Genomic DNA, 16,790 nt, shown 5'->3' with positions numbered 1-16,790 from the left:
TCATCCTGGTAAATCCTTTCTGCACCCTCTCCGCTCTCCAAAGGTCCACATCCTTCCTATAAAGAAATTTCAAAGTACATTTATTATCAAAGAATGTAAAAATTATACAACCTCGAGATTTGTCTGCTTACAAACAGCCACAAAGCAAAATACCTGAAATAACCCAATTTAAAAAAAAGACCAACACCCGATGCATAGAGAAAGGAAAAAAAAAACAATTCATGCAAACAATAGGAGCGAGCAAGAACATTTCGAATCAAGTTGAGTCCTTAGATCCAAATCCATGGAGCAGCCCGGACTAGGCCCAAAGCCTCAGTCTCAGTTCATCATATTAGCGGGACAAATCTTCATGAAACACAGCAGCCAGGGCAGTCTCATATCCTCAGCGCCATGGAGAGAGGAGTGAACATCGCAGAAGAATGAGCAAAATTGGCTCTCCCTCCAATTCTGACACCCTGTCTTTCCAGTCTACCTGGGCCAGCAGATCATACCTCACATTAGGACCCAGGTACCACTGCAGCAAAAGGCTCTGGGCCTAGACCATGCTGCCTAACAATTCACTCTGGGCCCAGACTTCACTTTGAGACTTCCTACCTACTTTTGATTTCTTCTCAATTTTAACAGTCTTTTCACTCTGTTGCACAAATATTTTCTGTAATCAGGGAGTGGATGCAAGGTTAACACTTGTCCCTTCTTTTAAGTGCTAACATTCCTCTGGCAAGACCGTAAGACCAGAACAGAATTAGGTCATTCAGCCAATCAAGTCTATTTGATCATGGCTGGTTTTATTTTAGGACAGTACTCCCACAATGTAGTTGGGCAGGGTGTTCAAAGACACTAACAATGAAGGACTGGCAGTATTTCCAAGCCAGACGTCCTCAGGCACCTTGGCCTCCTAGGTCAGTGGAGATGCAGGTTTGGGTGGCACTGTCAGAGTAGCCAGGGTGCGTAACTGAATTGCATTTTATGGAGCGTGGAGATCTCCTGCACAGACTGCTTCATTAGCTTTGGCAGTTCCACATGTATTTAAACATTGTCCATCCTGCAGCAAGTATCCTTCTGACCAGCAGGCTCCTGTATGGAGACTGCAGTGAAGGTTTGGGATTTACTGATATGCCTTTGCTGGCTTTTCCAATCCCCACTACATCAATTCACAACCCAGGAGAGATCATCCTGCCAGCCACAGTCACGCCAGGAAAATGTCAAAGTAGACCCAACAGACTGCATGGCCTCATTTTGCGATGTCTTGTGGCATTACAATGGAAGATTGTTTTGAATTCAGCTCTCTGGACAAGCTCAGTATTGGCTTGTGAAGTCCTTGTGAAACCCAATCTGAATGTTGGTGAGTCCAGTTTGCTGAAAAATGCTGTTGAATTCTCCTTCTGAGACTCTGTGGAGGACTCAGAGAGAACCTACTAGGCAGTGATTAGATTGGATTTTCTTGCCTTTTTATTAAAAGGACTTCCTAGGCAATTGTGCATATTAGTAGTTTAGTAGTTGAATATGGAAATGGGGCTAGAGATGCGTCTATTCAAGTTAGCAGACTTTCAGTTCTACCGCTGGGACGTTGTCTAATTTGAAAGTCTTTTCTATATTCCGAGTTATCAGTTGTATCTTGATATCTAAAGCATCAGAAGACTGGCTTGTGAGAGCCTTGGAGAAGCTGGGATGGATCTTCCATCCATGACTTCTTGCTGAACAAATACATTTTGGGAAAATGTAACCAGACATTTCAATGTGCTGACTCACTCTTAACATGAGTGTCACACATGCATCTACCAAACCCAGCATCTCCACCAGTCACCCTGGAAGGGCAGAATCTGGAGGTGTTTGAACGTTTGCTGGACACCTTTAAAAACAAATTATTTTAGTGAAATTCTGAGTGAAGATGAATTTCTGGCATCATTGCTGTTGGAGCCCAAACGTACACTTTCACATCCCCATGAACTCACCAGAGAACGTTGGGTTCCAGTCAAGGAGTTGCAACCTTTCTCCAGCAGTGTCTTCGCTTCTGAACCACTCTTCTGAGCCTGTCTGAGATGTTGCGCAATGCTGTCACATGCATCACAGGATATGATATCCCGCTGTTCATACAAAAGTTCTGGATTGTGGAGAGATTTGTATTAGATAGGCTACAGATTTTATCAGTGCAACATCTATCTTTATAATGTATAACTGCAATAATGGAGAAATCCAACTATAAAAATTTCACTTGCACTGGTGATCCTACTGTGGGGATTTAGAAAGTTAGGGAAAAAAAAACTACTGTGTGGTGAACTTTTGGAATTCTTGAGTTTGGAGTTGTGGAGGCTCACTCATTGAGTTTGTTCAATTTGACTTCCCATTCCAATGTATCAGGCCAGGGTCTCCTCCTATGACGCAGGAGCGACACCCCAATCTGTTTGGATAGCCTCCAGCCTGATGGTGTGAACGTCACACTTTAATGGAAATACAGTGAAATGCATTGTTTGTGTTGAGACTGGACTGGAGGCAGGCTGCAAGTGTCGCCATATCTCCAGTGCCAACATAGCATTCTCATAATTTACTAATCTTAGCTTGAAATGGAAACTGAAGGAAACCCCTGTGGTGCAGTGGAGAGAATGCACAAAACTCCTTACAGATAGCAAATCTTGATCTTACAGCTGGCACTGTAAAGCATTATGATAACTGCTATGCTACTGTGCTGCCCCAATATTGTGGAACTGAATGAAGCCATTAAGTCATAATACCTATCACTTCTCATTCAGAAGTTCCACCATCGTTCCTTTTTTCCCTACTTTCTTCCCAGGAATATCCAACAATTAGATCCATTTTTAGTTCCTTTTATACTATAAGACTATAACTGAAGGAGGAAATATTGGGTCCATGTTTACCTCAACATTCAATACTTTCATGATTTCCATCTCAACAATTTAGCCACCCACCCATATCCCTCAGGATCTGAATCTGCTGATCTTTAGCTTCACTCCTTGTTGACGCACAATCCCAGCAACCTACAAATAGGCTGAATATTGTTGGGATTAAAGAGGCAAGAATTCCATCAAACTCCTGACTTGGGCTGTGCAGACATATTTTAGCGAGTCAGGAGGCTAGCTACCTGTTACAGCATATCAAGCCTTTAATTGTGTAAGTACAGAAGGTGCAGAAGCAAGTCAATCTGGTCTGATGGAAATTGTATATTTCTCCTTATAGTTCTATACTTGTATTAAGAAACACACGGTGAACTTCCAGTTCTGCTTTACCATGGCAATGAACTACTTGTTCAGTAGATTCAAGCCACTTCCTCATGAGAAGTGGTGAGATCATATTTCAGCTCCTCGAGTGCAGTGGCTGCAGGATATTTTGAGGTAATATTGATCAGAAGACAAGAGGAGATGGAGAGGCAGACCTGTGAGATTGAACAGTAAGATGTCAACTGACAATCTCAGACTCTCCTTGACTTTCTTGCTATATCTTAATGCCCTGTAATCTAAGAAAGCAGCTGAGTTCTGAATGACTCTGTCTTTGAAGCTCACTGGCATAGAGAAAACTCAAGATTCACAACTTTAGAGGAAGGAGGGAAGAAACTCTTCATTTTGGTTTTGTGGTAGAGACTCCACCATTGATTGAACTCTTCCCAGCATTATCTTTCCAAAGACCCTTCGATCTGTATTTCTAAGCTCCGGAGGCCCAACTTCCTCCCTATCTTCACAACAAGCCTCTCATTCTAGGAATGGGCTACTGGGCTTTTGTCACTCTACCTGCAAGGACCCCAAGAGTAGGTGAGGCACCAAGGTCTCTGGTCCCCCATCACCCACCGGCTTCCTCCTACATCCCAAGGTGTGCAGGTTGTTAAGTTATATTAACCCTAACGTGTAGCTGAATGGTAGAAATCTGAGGGAATTGATGATGGAGTGGTGAGAATAAAAAACAAGAGTAGAATTAGTTGATATGATTGGTTGATGGATAGCACAAGCTCAATGGGCCGAAAGGCCTACTTATGCTATGTATTTCTATGGATGGATGAGTAGGACAGAAGGAACAGCATACAGAGAGATTACAGATATTTGTGAAAACTATATAGTGGTTGCTTTGGAGAAATAAAAGCCTGTGTTATAAACTAGAAGATTAATATCACTAAGCACAGAGAGGGGAGGAGAGTGTTCAGGATAATTTTCTGGAGCAATACATTTCCAGTTCGGTGAGGCAGGAGGAATTGCTGGATCGAAGAATACGGGGAAGTAAGTTTTATATAGAACTGCACAGCATAGGAGCAGGCCATTCGGCCCACAGCATTGTGCTGAACCAACTAAAAAGCAATTCAGAAATACCCAAACACTAATTCCTCTTACCTACACAATGTTCATGTCCCTCCATCTTCCTTACGTTCATATGCGCATCCAAATGTCTTTTAAAAGCCTGTAATATATTTGTCTCTACCACCACACCAGGCAGCGCATTCCAGGCATCCACCACTCTGTGAGTAAAAAACTTACCCCTCACATCTTCTTTGAACCTATGCCCTCTCACATTCAATGCCATCTGGTATTAGACATTTCAGCCCTGGGAAATAGATATTCCCGGTCTACACTATCTTTGCCTCTCATAATCTTATAAACCTCTATGAGATCATCCTTAATTAAGCCTGAGCTCCAGAGAAAATGACACAAATTTATCCAGCCTCTCATAATAGCACATGCCCTTTAAACCAGACAGCATCCTGGTAAACCTCTTCTGTACCCCCTCCAAAACCTCAATGTCCTTCCTATAGTGCTGCAACCAGAACTGTCTGCAATACTCCCGATGTGGCCTAAGCACTAATAAAATGCCTCGACTAATAAAATAATTCCATCAGCCTTCTTAACCACCTTATCGACCTTAAGGAGCGTTGAACTTGGAACTAAGGATCTCTCTGATCAGTAACTTTGTTAAGAATCTTGACCATAACCGTGTACTGTCTCCTTCCATTTGCCCTACCAAGGTGGATCACCTCACATTTATCCGGGTTAGCTCTATCTGCCATTTCTCTGCCCATATCTGCAACTGATCTGTCATGCTCTATTCTATGCCTGTATTCTACACAATCCACAACTCCACCAATCTTGGTATTATCTGCTTACTTACTAACCCATCCATCTACATTAGTAGAATCCATGTAGAACTCCACTAATTACAGACCTCCAGCTCAAATAAGTCCCTTCAACTTCTCCCACCTTCTACATGCAAACTAGTTCTGAATCTAAAGAGCTAATTCACTGCATCTTCATCTTCTGGATTAGTCACCCATGAGGCACTTTGTCAAATGCCTTACTAAGTAATGTAGACAATGTCCATTGCCCTACCTTCATCAATCTCTCTTTTCACCTTAAGAAAAAACTCAATGAAGTTAGTAAGACATGACCTGCCCCTCACAAAGGCATGCTGACTCTCCATAATTAGGCCATGGGTTTCCAAATGCTCATATATTCTATCTCTAAGAATATTCTTAAGCAAATGTTCTGCAACTGACGTGAGACTCACTGGTCTATAGTTCACAGGATTTTCCCTTCTTATATAGGGGTACAGTCTTAGCCACTCGTCAGTCCTGTAGGACCTCACCTGCGCTACAGAGGACATGAGGCGCCAGCAATCTCGTCTCCTGCCTCCTTCAATAAATTGGGGTAAATCCTATTGGGCCCTTGGGACTTATCCAACTTTATACTCATTAGGAGGCCCAACACTTCCTCCTCCTTGAGCTCTAAATGCCCTAACATATTTATGCACTCAGCACTGGTCCTCCATACCCTTTTCCTTGGTAAATACTGAAGCAAAGTACTCACTGATTACTTTGCTCACATTCTCAGGATCCAAACAAATGTTCCCCTCTTTATCCTGAGTGGTCCTGCCCTCTCCCTAGTTATGACATCATAAGATATAGAAGCAGAATTAGGCCATTTGACTCATCGAGTCTGCTCTACCACTCCATCATAGCAGATCCATTCTTCCTCTCAGCCCCAATCTCCTGCCTTCTCCCCATATCCCTTCCTGCCCTGACCAATCTAGAATCTATCAACATTTGCCTTAAATATACATAAAGTCTTGGCCTCCACAGCTGCCTGTAGCAATGAATTCCACAGACTGACCATTCTCTGGCTGAAGTAATTTCTCATCTCTAATCTAACAGGACACCCCTCTATTCTGAGGCTGTGTCCTCTGGTCCTAGACTGTCCCACTGTAGGAAACATCCTCTCCACACCAATTCTATCAATAGGTAGATAGGTTTCGATGAGTTTCAATGGTTTCAAAGGTACATTTAATGTCAGAGGAATGTATACAATATACATCCTGAACTGCTTTTTCTTCGCAAACCATCCATGAAAACAGAGGAGTGTCCTAAAGAATGAATGACAGTCAAATGTTAGAACCCCAAAGTAACCCCCAACTCCCCTCTCCCGTGTGCAAGCGGCAGCAAACAACCCCCCATCGGCAAGAAAAAGCATGGCACCTGCCACTGAGCACTCAAGCGTGAACAAAGCAACAGCAAAGGCACAGACTTGCAGTTATCCCAAAGGCTTTGTCTTTCACCTCGTACTCGACATACCACAGGTTCTCTCTCTCCCTAATAAAGGAGAAAGAGATGTCTCTATTTTCTCAGTGAGCAGGGAGACATAACAACTCACTGGTTTACAATGGTTTATGTCCACCACGTCGCTTTTTTTTGAGCTCTGTACCCTAAAAACTAGGCACTCAACCGCAGATATTCCGAAACCCCCAACGACACATGGGTGTCCTGTCATGACACTGACCCTCAATCCACCCATCTCCAGAGCCCCGAGATCCTAGGCTTCCAAATTTGAGCCAGACTCTTAGGCCAAACCCTCAGTGTGCCGAACAACAACGGCTGGTTATGAAACCCTGAGAGCAGATCCCATTCCCGCAAAGAACTGTAGTCAGCGTGTAACTCCAGGTCAGGGTCTTCAAAAGAACCCTGAAAGGGAAAAATGAAGATATTAAAGATGGAAATGGAACTGTTTATGAAGATGCAAGCAAAGGAGTCGCCATTTAGCGTCATCACCACACCGTTCCGCCTTCTTAGGTCACCCCTCATTCTTCTGAATTCCAGTGAATACAGGCCCAGAGCCATCAAATGCTCTTCGTATGATACGCCGTTCAATCCTGGAATCATTTTGTGAACCTCCTTTGAACCCTCTCCAGTTTCAGCACATCCTTTCTATGATAAGGGGCCCAAACTGCTGACAATACTCGAAGTGAGTCCTCACCAGTGCTTTATAAAGCTTCATCATTACCTCCTTGCTTTCATATTCTAATCCTCTTAAAATGAATGCTAACAACACATTTGCCTTTCTCACCACAGACTCAACCTGCAAATTTTCCTTTAGGGAATCCAGTACAAGGAGTTCCAAGTCCCTTTGTGTCTCAGATTTTTGAATATTTTCTCCATTTAGAAAATAGTCTACCCTTTTACTTCTTCTACTAAAGTGCACGACCATACACTTCCCAACACTGTATTCCATCTGCCACTTCCTTGCCCATTCTCCTAATCTGTCTCAGTCCTTCTGCAGCTTCTCTACTTCCTCAAAACTATTTGCCCCTTCACCTCTCTTCATATTGTTTGCAAACTTTCCGGTTAAGACGGCACTACTGAGCGTATGCGACATTCCACTGGTAGTTCAAAAGGCAAGAAATCTGACTAAAAACATTACTAACAGCACCTTTTCTGTAGTAAATTGGTGTAAATTATCACCACTAGCAATGAAGTGGCGAGTGAGAGCGAAACAAGTTCGGGGATGAGCTGTGCTGGTGTGTTGCAGAATTGACACAAATGGAGTGAGCCGCCATTCAGAAAGGAGAAGTCAGGCGGAGGAGTTCTGATGCCTGTACAACTGGCCTGGGTGCGAGGTTGGATAGTCTGGCTGCCGAGCCGATTTTAAGAGTTTGAGAGTGGCAAAATCTGAGCCCGGAGCAAGCCGTTGGACGGCATGGTCTTGGCCTGGAGCCCTTCGCAGTAGTGGTTTCCAGGTCCTAATGCCAGGTACATTAAGCTGTCTGGACAGTTTGCACGCTGGCCAGGCATCTTGGGATCAGAGTTGAGAGCCAATTTCACTCACTGTCTGTGATGTTCACTCCTCTCTCCATGGTGCTGAGGCTATGAAGATTGCCCAGGCTGCTGTGCTCTGTGCCTGATAATATACTGAGGCTTTGGGCCTACTCTGGGGTTTGGATCTGAAGACTCAACCCAATTCAGAATGTTGATGCTCGCTTCTATTGTTTGCATGATTTGTGTTCTCTCCCTCTTTCTCTTGCGCATTGGGTATTGGTCTTTATTATTATCTTTTGATTGGGTTTGTTGGCCAGAAAGAACTACAGTCAGCAAAGCAGTGAGTTAAAATGAATTAAGGGCAGTGGAAGCAGACAGACCAATTACCTTTGTTCTTGCCAGGAGGGAGGAGATGGAGGCTACCATTTTATGAAGAGATTCTCCATTTTGTGAGTTAGTCACTTGGCTTGATCAGTGTTTTAAAGTCAATATAATGATGCCTCAGGTAATCTGCTGGACTAGAGGTCATTTCCAGATAAGAAGTTATTTGTGAGATGTCCTTTGGTTGGATGTAACATGCAGGTTTTTGACTGTTGGAGTCTGTATCTGTTCTGCGTGATTCACACATGTTGCTGATTGAGAACAAGCAGCTGTCATGGTCCGTAAAGTCCACATTCCGGTTCACGGTCTGGTCCGTGGATTCCATATTCTGGTTGTTTCTGTTTTCCCTTGTTCCATTGGGTGCCTTAATTGAGGCAGCTGATCCTCATTTCAGGCTTGCAGCATAAATAGCTCAGGGGTCCAGCTATTCCTTTGCTGGACCATCCCTGTCAGAAACCTGCACCAGGAAACTCAGCATCCGAAACCCACATCAGGAAGCTCGGCATCAGAAACTCATACCAAGAAGGGTCCCAGCTCTGTGTCCTGTGTCCAGGAAAGGTCCCAGCTCTGTGTCCTGTGTCCAAGAAGAGTCCTGACTCTGTGTCCTGTGTCCAGGAAAGGTCCCAGCTCTGTGTCCTGTGTCCAAGAGTCCTGACTCTGTGTCCTGTGTCCAGGAAAGGTCCCAGCTCTGTGTCCTGTGTCCAAGAAGAGACCTGGCTCTGTGTCCTGTGTCCAAGAAGAGTCTCGGCTCTGTGTCCAAGAAAAGTCCAAGTCTAGTCAAGTCTGAATCTCAAGTCGTCACTTTTATTGTCATTTCGACCATAACTGCTGGTATAGTACATAGTAAAAATGAGACGTTTTTCAGGATCATGGTGTTACATGACACAGTACAAAAACTAGACTGAACTACGTAAAAAAAAACAACACAGAGAAAGCTACACTAGACTACAGACCTACACTGGACTGCATAAAGTGCACAAAAACAGTGCAGGCATTACAATAAATAATAAACAGGACAATAGGGTAAGGTGTCAGTCCAGGCTCTGGGTATTGAGGAGTCTGATAGCTTAGGGGAAGAAACTGTTACATAGTCTGGTCGTGAGAGCCCAAATACTTTGGAGCCTTTTCCCAGATGGCAGGAGGGAAAAGAGATTGTATGAGGGGTGCACGGGGTCCTTCATAATGCTGTTTCCTTTGTGGATGCAAAGTGTAGTGTAGATGTCCATGATGGCAGGAAGAGGGACCCCGATGATCTTCTCAGCTGACCTCACTATCTACTGCAGGGTCTTGATCCGAGATGGTGCAATTTCCGAACCAGGCAGTGATGCAGCTGCTCAGGATGCTCTCAATACAACCCCAGTAGAATGTGATGAGAATGGGGGGGGCGGGGGGGTTGGTGGGAGATGCACTTTCCTCAGCCTTCGCAGAAAGTAGAGACGCTGTTGGGCTTTCTTTGCTATGGAGCTGGTGTTGAGGGACCAGGTGAGATTCTCCGCCAGGTGAACACCAAGAAATTTGGTGCTCTTAACGATCTCTACCGAGGAGCTGTCGATGTGCAGTGGGGAGTGGTCGCTGCATGCACTCCTGTAGTCAACAACTATCTCTTTTGTTTTGTTCACATTAAGCGACAGGTTGTTGGCTCTGCACCAGTCCGTTAGCCGCTGCACCTCCTCTCTGTAAGCTGACTTGTCGTTTTTGCTGATGAGACCCACCACGGTCGTGTCATCGATGAACTTGATGATGTGGTTCGAGCTGTGTGTTGCAGCACAGTCGTGGGTCAGCAGAGTGAACAGCAGTGGACTGAGTGCACAGCCCTTTGGGGCCCCCATGCTGAAACTGATGGTGTTGGAGATGCTGCTCCCGATCCTAACTGACTGAGGTCTCCCAGTCAGGAAGTCCAGGATCCAGTTGCAGAGGAAGGTGTTCAGGCCCAGTAGGCTCAGCTTTCCAATCAGTTTCTGAGGGATGATTGTGTTGAATGCTGAACTGAAGTCTATGAACAGCATTTGAATGCATGTGTCTTTTTTGTCCAGGTGGGTTAGGGCCAGGTGGAGGGTGGTGACAATGGTGTCATCTGTTGAGCGGTTGGGACGGTACACAAACTGCAGGGGGTCCAGTGAGGGGGGCAGCAGGGTCTTGATATGCCTCATGACGAGCCTCTCGAAACACTTCTGAGCTTGAGCCCGAGTTCCTGGTTGAGCCAAGCACGAGTTCTAGTCAAAGAGCGTCCCCGCCAAGACCTAAGTTCTCAGTCAAGTCCTAGTCCAGGTTTTCTGGTTTGTTATTTTATGTTCGCGTCCAGGTTGATATTTTGTCCTCGCTCCATGGCTTCTCTAGTATTCTTAATAAACATAGTCTTGCTCAGACTACTGCAGTGTCTGCGTCTTGCATTTGGTTTTGTTCCTAACGCCCCCTTGTGACAGAACGGTCCAGCCAAACATGGACCCAGCAACACAGACACTGTCGTTAAACTCTGGTCAGCCAGGGGTCCCTCTTGTTGAAACCACCCCCCTCCAACCCACCTGGATCATCGATAATCCGGGCAAGCTGGTTGGATCGCCAGGAGGCTCCCATGGGGGGGGGGGGGGGGGCGGTACTGTCATGTTCCGGTCTGTGGATTCTGTATTCCGGTTGTTTCTGTTTTTCCTTGTTCCATTGGGTTCTTTAATTGAGGCAGATGATCCTCATTTCGAGCTTGCAACATAAATAGCTCAGGGGTCCAGCTATTCCTTTTGTGGACCGTCCCTGTCAAGAAACCCGCACCCGGAAGCTTGGCATCTGAAACCCACATCTGGAAGCTCAGCATCAGAAACTCATACCAAGAAGAGTCCCGGCTCTATGTCCTGTGTCCAAAAAGAGTCCTGGCTCTGTGTCCTGTGTCCAAGAAGAGTCCTGGCTCTGTGTCCTGTGTCTAAAAAGAGTCCAAGTCTAGTCAAGTCTGAGTCTGAGCTTGAGTCCGAGTTCCAGGTCAAGAGCCAAGTCAAGATGCAGGTACCTAGTCCCGGCCAAGACCCGAGTTCTCAGTCAAGTTCAAGTCTCAAGTCCTAGTCCAGGTTTTCCAGTTTGTTATTTTACACTCATGTCCAGGTTGATATTTTTACCTCGCTCCTTGGCTTCCCTAGTATTGTTAATAAACATAGTCTTGTTCAGACAACTACAGTGTCTGTGATTTGCATTTGGGTCCATTCCCAACGCCCCCTTGTGACAAGAGAAATAAATTACCGATTGTCACTTGCTGCGAAGGGGGCAATGGATGGATGCTGGCTTGCGGCAGAGCCACTAGCTGTGTTACAGGTCAGACACATGACCTACAGCCAATGACACTGGAATGCAATCTTTGAATTGGTAAGAAAGGAATATAAAAGCAGTGCTAGTGGCTTTAACTCTGTAGGAGAACAACTATCAGGGATGCGAGGTGCTCTGTGGACACCTGGAGATTTGTAAAAGGACGATGAGGAACATGTGGCCAGCAGCAGAAACTCCTTTTTAACTGGTATTCTATTTTCTGTTCTTTGACTGTTCATGGAAGGTCAGGAAAACTTAGCTGGTTTGCACACAGGTATTGGTTGTCTAAGTTCACATGTTCTTCCGTTGAGACAATAAAGGTACTTGTGGGTAAATACAGATTCTCTCTTGTGCCTACAAGGGGTGATTCTTGTAACAAATTCTTTCAGGTTTCTTGCTTTGTGGCTACCTGTAAGCAATCAAATCTCAAGGTTGTATAATTTACACATTCTTTGAAAATAAATGTACTTTGAAACAAAGCCACGAATTCCATCATCTAAATCATTGACATATAACATAAAAATAGGTGGTCCCAACACAGACTCCTGTGGAACACCACTAGTCACTGGCAGCCAACCAGAAAAGGTTCCCCTTATTCCCACTCTTTGCATCCTGCCAAACAACCACTGCTTTATCCACAAAATACACTGCTGGATTCCATGCTGGAATTTCTCCTGTAATACCATGGGTTCTTAACTTGTTAAGCAGCCTCATGTGTGGCACCTTGTCAAAGGGCTTCTGAAAATCCAAGGACACAACAGCAATCGATTCTCCTTTGTCTAACCTGCTTGTTATTTCTTCAAAGAACTCCAACAGGTTTGTCAGGCAAGATTTTCCCTTGAGGAAACCATGCTGACTTTGGCCTATTTTATCATGTGCCTCAAAGTACCCTGAAACCACATCCTGAACAATCAACTCCAACATCTTCCCAACCACCGATGTCAGGTTAACAGGCCTGTAGTTACCTTTCTTCTGTCCCCCTCCCTTCTTAAAAAGTGGAATGACATTTGTAATTTTCCAGTCTTCCAGAACCATTCTAGAATCAAATAATTCTTGAAAGATTGTTACTAACGCCTCCACAATCTCTTCAGCCATCTCTTTCAGAACCATGGCGTGCATACCATCTGGTCCAGGTGACCTCATCTACCTTCAGACCTTTCATTTTCCCCAAGAGCCTTCTCTCTGTAATGGTAATTTCATACATTTCATGACTTCTGATACTCTGGAGCTTCCACCATACTGCTAGTGTCTTCCACAATGAAGATTAATTCAAAATATTTATTCCGTTCACCTGCCATTTCTTTGTCCCCCATCACTACCTCTCCAGCATCGTTTTCTAATGGACTGATATCCACTCTCGCCTCTATTTTACACTTCATGTATCTGAAGAAACTTTTGGTATCCTCTTTAATATTAATGGCTAGTTTACTTTTGTGTTCTATCTTTTCCTTCTTAATGATTTTTTTAGTTGCCTTCTGTTGGTTTATAAAGGCTTCCTAATCCTCTAACTTCCCACTAATTTTTGCTCGATTACATGCCCTCTCTTTGGCTCTATGTTATCCTCTTGCTCTTGATATATGTATAGAATGTCTTGGGATTTGCCTTGATCTTTTCATGGCCTCTACTGGCTTTCCTAATTCTCTTCCTTAGTTCTATTCTGGCTTCTGAATACTCGTCATCTACTCCGTTTGATTCTAATTTCTGAATCTTTACATACTTTCCCTTTTTCTTCTGGACTAAATTCATCAGCTCTCTGTGGTCTTGCCAAGAAAAGGTGGTCCCAATTAACTCTTCTTAGTTCCTGCCTAATGCCCTCATAATTTGCCCAATTCCAATTTAAAACTCTCCCATAAGGACCATACCTATCTTTATCTAAAGTTAAGGAGTTGTGGTCACTGTTCCCTAACTGAAAGGTCAGTAACCTGGGCACACTCATTACCCAATGCTAGGTCCTCTCGTTGGTTACCCACATATTGATTTAAGAACCTTCCTGGATACACTTAACAAATTTTGCCCCATCTAGACCCCTTGCATTAAGAAGGTCCCAGCTTATATTAGGGAAGTTGAAATCTCCATGACAACAACCCCATTATTTGTTTACACATATCCTTAATCTGATTACATATCTGTTCCTCAATGTCCCAGAGGCTATCAGGGGATCTGTTGTACAATCCTATCAGTGTGATTGCACTTTCCTGTTTCTGAGTTCAATCCAAACGGACTCAGTATCTGACCCCTCCATTATGTCTCCCCTGAATGCAACTATGACATTGTCCCTGATTAATAGCGCATCTCCACCCCCTCTTTTACCTCCTGCTCTATTTTTCTAAAACTTTGCAAACCTGGTACATTAATCACCCATTCCTGCCCCTCTCAACCAAATTTCAGTAATGGCCACAACATCATAGTTCCTCGCACTGATCCATGCTCTAGGGTCATCACCCTTCCCTACTATAATACTCCAAGCATTAAAATATAATACTCCAAACTATCCAACCAATCATATCCATTGTTTTGATTTTGCCTTTCAATACTATCCCTGATGTCTACCTCTGGTTCGATCCTTCCCTTACCAACCTGATGCTCCAGTTCTCAGTTTTCTGTAAAACTAGTTTCAACTCTCATGAATTGAACTTGCAACCCTCCCGGCTAGGATATTGATTCCCCTACATTTCAGGTGCAACTTGTCCCTCTTGTACAGGTCATTGCTTTCCCAGAAAAGGTTCCAAGAACTTGAAATCCTGTCCCTGCACCATCTCCTCAGCCACTTATTCATCTCTGCTTTCACCCCAGTCCTACTTGCACTAGCCCGTGGTACTGGGAGTAATCTGAAGATTACTACATTGGAGGTCCTTCTCTTCGGCCTCATTCTTAACTTTATATATTCAATGCGTAGGACCTCTTCCCCCTTTTTGCCCATGTCATTGGTGCCAATATGCACCATGATCCCTGGCTGTTCACCCTTCCCCTTAAAAATATCCTGCAGCCACTCTGTTACATCCTAGCACCCAGGAGGCAACAGAATCTCTTTTGTGGCCACAGAATCTACTTTCTATCCTGTTAACTATCAAGTCCCCTATAACTACCGCACTGCCCGACTTTACCCTCCCCGTTGAGCCTCAGAGACAGCGACTTTACCACCAGGGCTGGTTGTTGCTGCCATGATCTGATGGGTTACTGCCCCCCTCCACCCCCAGCAGTATTCAAAGAGGTGTACTTGTTGCTGAGGGGAATGGCCACAGGGGAATCCTGCACTTTGGTGGTCACCCATCTACAGTCCAAAGCCTGACTCTGTGTCTCACCACCTATTCAAAAGTCTCATATACGTATTAATGTCTTCAGCCTCATGAATGATCCGGAGCACATCCAATCTCAGCTCCAACTTTTTGACCCAGTCAGCCAGGTGCTGAAGTTGGGTACATTTCCTGCAGATGTAGTCATCAGGGAAACAGTCAGGTATCCAAAATTTCCACATCTGACAGGAGGAGCATTCCTTCCTGACTACTCTGACCTAAAAAGGCTTACCTCTCCTTAACTGTAACTCTGCCTGTTCACACCAAAGCCTTCCCACTCTGTCACTGGCACACTCAAACAATGGCCGCTCTGCTTAAGCCTACCTTCCTTTTATTTGCAGCTGAGTTAGGCATCTGATGCTGACACTTACCATGCCTGCGCAGCTGAACATGTTCGGCCTTGCCCAAATCTGCTGCTTTTAGTTGTGGAACACCTAGGAGACAGTGAAGAAAATATCATGAGATTAGAGTTATCTATAGAAAAGGAGCAATGCAAAGTAAAAGTCATTAATTGGAGAAAGACTAATTTCAATAGATTGATGGAACTTGACATTGAGGGTTAAAACTGCAACAGAGATCAATCAGATTTCCTGAACTTCTGGTAATTGCTCCAACCACCCCCCTTCATTTTCCATTTCCGTTTCCCTCTCTCACCTTATCTCCTCACCTGCTCATCTCCTCCCCCTTCCCTTTCTTCCACGGTCCTCTGTCCACTCCTCTCAGATTGCCCCTTCTCCAGCCCTTTAACAAACCAATCAGCTCTTTATTTCACTCCCTCTCCCAGTTTCATCTATTATCTGCCACCTTGTACTTCTTCCTCCCCTCCCCTCACCTTCTTATTCCGACTTCACCCCTTCCTTTCCAGTTCTGAAGAAGGGTCTCATCCTGAAACATCAACTGTACTCCTTTCCATAGACATTGCTTGGCCTGCTGAGTTCCTCCAGCACTTTGTGTGTGTTTCTTTGGATCCCCAGCATCTGCAGAATTTTTCAAGTTGGTGGCACTCTGAAATATCCTAGCAAGTCAGTTTATCACCTGCTACACTAAAACACAGTTGGAGCTCTGGTCAGTCAACTGTTCGATGCTACTCATTCGTGACCCAGAGTGTACCCTGTTTCATTGGAAGACCAGTCCTTTTAAGACTGGCAGTGAACTTAAAGAGGATAATACACACAGCATGCTGGAGGAACTCAACAAATCAGGCAGCATCTAAGGAAAGAAATAAACAGTGAGGTTTGATATACCTATGTCAAGCATAGCTACTCTTTAAATACTGATGGAATCTGATGAGATGCAACATTTCAAGTACAAAACCACAAAATCTCAGACGCACTCAATAGATTAAGAAACATTCACAGACAGGTTAAACGCAGATAGGAAATCTGCTGATGAACATCTACCAAAACCAGCTGATGAATCAGCACTCTCTCACAGACAATCAATAACAATAGTGAACCATGGATGGGAAACAACATCACTAACAGAGACTCTGTAGCACCATCACTGACCTCCTGAAAAATCCTAGAAAGGTTCTTGGATATAGACCACTCCATCACAGATAAAACCCTCTCCACCACTGAGCACATCTACATGGAGCACTGTCATAGGAGCACAGTGTCCATCATCAAGAAACCCAACCACCCACCCAGGCCATGGTCCCTTCTCACTGCTGCCATCAGGAAAAAGGTACAGGAGCCTTGGGACCCACACCACCAGGTTTACGAACAGTTATTACCCCTCAATCATCAGGCTCTTGAACCAGAGGAGATAACTTCACTCGTCCCATCACCGAACTATTCCCATAGCCTATGGAC

At 44.5% G+C, this 16,790-nt stretch overlaps 1 protein-coding gene across 2 annotated transcripts in view; it reads right to left on the bottom strand.

Annotated features, from left to right (window-relative positions):
• The window catches only part of LOC140735460 (prosaposin-like), a 112,717-nt gene that overhangs the window by 85,873 nt on the left and 10,054 nt on the right, over positions 1-16,790 (bottom strand). The window contains exon 1 of one of the 2 annotated variants that reach the window (XM_073060577.1): positions 1,953-2,078. The exons of the other annotated variant lie outside the window; for it this stretch is intronic. The gene's annotated coding sequence lies outside the window, so the exon portion shown is untranslated. Of the gene's footprint in view, positions 1-1,952; positions 2,079-16,790 lie in introns of those variants that run through there. 2 annotated transcript variants of the gene reach the window in all.

The sequence above is a fragment of the Hemitrygon akajei genome, chromosome 1, assembly GCF_048418815.1.
Source record: "Hemitrygon akajei chromosome 1, sHemAka1.3, whole genome shotgun sequence".
Classification (NCBI taxonomy): Eukaryota; Metazoa; Chordata; class Chondrichthyes; order Myliobatiformes; family Dasyatidae; genus Hemitrygon; species Hemitrygon akajei.
The sequence above is the reverse complement of the archived record's forward strand: the minus strand, read 5'-3'. Positions and strand labels throughout refer to the sequence as shown.